Raw genomic sequence first — 2310 nt, 5'->3', positions numbered from 1 at the left:
CGCGAGGAAACAAATTCATCGCGCTAAGCATTGCCGCTTAGTAGTGTAATAATATAACAAGAAATAATATATACAAATAAAAATAATTGGAGCGTATTTTCTATATTCAAGAATTTTACTGGGTTCATATGAAATTTTCCATATAGTACATTTTTCGTCATTTATGTTGCTCTCTAGAATCTCTTTTGTCATAAGTTTACAATAATCATTTATATAATGTACAAATAAATCTAAATATTTAATTTATGTTTATTTTATTATGGAGGATGCATTTCTAATAATTACTTATGTTATGCTTATTTTGCTAGTCTTTCATTTACTCTCTTCATATTTTTCATGTGTTGTGGATCGTTTCGTAATAATAAAATTCTTAATACTAGTTTAATACCTTTCGGATTTTTCTCACAAATTTATTTATTTTATTTAATTTCTAATATTTTTAATTGCTAATATTCTTAACTTATTTCAATAAATTTTTTTCTCTGCCTAGGTAACCTATGACAGGCTGACTAAACTAGATAACGGGTTGTTAGCACTGGACACCGTGGTGCCTCGGGTCGTCATATCATGGGACGCAGAACGTCAACCACGTATGCAGTCAGTATGGCTAAAAAGCTATGATAACACATAATCTGGCATTAAGCCATGAGTGCGAGCATAAAGCCATGAATGCGGGCATAAAGCCATGAATGTAAGCATAAAGCCTTTCGCAGTACTGCTAAAACAATACCCTATTGGCATGCCAATCTATCCAATCTGACACACGTGTCTAGGCATTACATGGGCACATAGTACCATTAAGAGTTTTTAAGTTCCATTATTTCATTATATTTTTCGTTTATATTTTTATAGCATTCTAATTTTGTTTATAATGGAAACATAATTTCTAAATTCACATTTTTAGGTAATTTATGCATTCATCGTAATATTCATACTAATTACAATTCACATTCATCTAATCTCATGTACCATTCACATTCAAAACATCTTTCCTTTCTCTCTTGATGGGAAGCTAAATCCCAAATGGCACTTTCATCACATTTATTCATTCAACAATCTATTCATGTAAGGTACACTTCATACTTCAAGTTGTATTGCTAATATATTATGAACTCCATTGGTGTTAGGAGTATAAGTCTCAACAATCCATCTAGGTTAATTTTATTTCATATTCAAGTGGTATTACTCATGTTTTATTAGACCTACTAGTAATGGGAATACAAATCTTAATTATATATTCACATAACTTAAATGTTTATTAAGTCATTTAGGTAAATTACTATTTTTATTCTAAGTAATCCATGAACATTTCATGGATTCAAAATTTCATACCTTAATTTCCTCTACCAATTTAGTTTTTACACTTTGTGTTTTTGTACTACTATTCACATTACTATTTACTCAAATTGTTGACTTTTTAATATATAATAAATTTATTGAACCTAAGTTCACCAAGATACCACATTTTGCATTTTATTTTTGTTGGTATTGATTTCCAATACAATTCCAAAGCTTATCTTATGTTATTCAAAATTTTCAGAATTCATACCCTAGGTTTACTATTCTATTGGTCATTTGTACAGTAGGAATTTGACAAAATTGTCTTCATGAAAGTTGTTCCTTATTGTGTCTAGTTACATGTCTTTTTTTTAATCACTCCATTTGGAGTCTTTTAGCTCAAGTTATGATCATTTTACCATAACTGGCCGGATTGACCTGTACCCAGAATTTCTGGGCAATTTGGTTCTGCCAGATTTGGTGACCTAAGTTTGGTTGGCAATTTGACTAGGTTATGTTCAGAATTCGGATTTGTGTTCCTCATGAAAGTTATAGGGATATGTCTCAGCTTTCTTCTAGTAAAATTTCAGATCAATTGAACTTTTCTACACTGAGTTATGACCATTTGAACAAACACTGTTTATTTAGTCATTTTCCAGGGACAGCATGTTGGTCACCCGGATTAGGATAATTTTTAGGTCAACTTCATTTGGTTTTCTGGGCAGAGTTTCTTCACCAAAGTTGTGCCATTATGTGTCTAGTTTCATGTGCAATTGGTCTTGCACCAATTAAACCTATACAACTCCTGTTATAGCTGCCCAAACCTGTTGGACTCACAACCAGTCCTGTAGGTCACCAAGGGCAGCATGCCTAAGCTAAACTCCAACATTCTTACTCACTTCAATTCCTCCTCACACACATTCAAATGGTCACTAATTGAACATTAAAATGTTAATACACCATTACATAAGCAAAACTCTAATTTTTCACAAACCCTAATTCCCAAAGTGTCCATTTCATGCTATCCATGCC

This window comes from Hevea brasiliensis, chromosome 6 (assembly GCF_030052815.1).
Source record: "Hevea brasiliensis isolate MT/VB/25A 57/8 chromosome 6, ASM3005281v1, whole genome shotgun sequence".
NCBI classification, from domain to species: domain Eukaryota; kingdom Viridiplantae; phylum Streptophyta; class Magnoliopsida; order Malpighiales; family Euphorbiaceae; genus Hevea; species Hevea brasiliensis.
The sequence above is the reverse complement of the archived record's forward strand: the minus strand, read 5'-3'. Positions refer to the sequence as shown.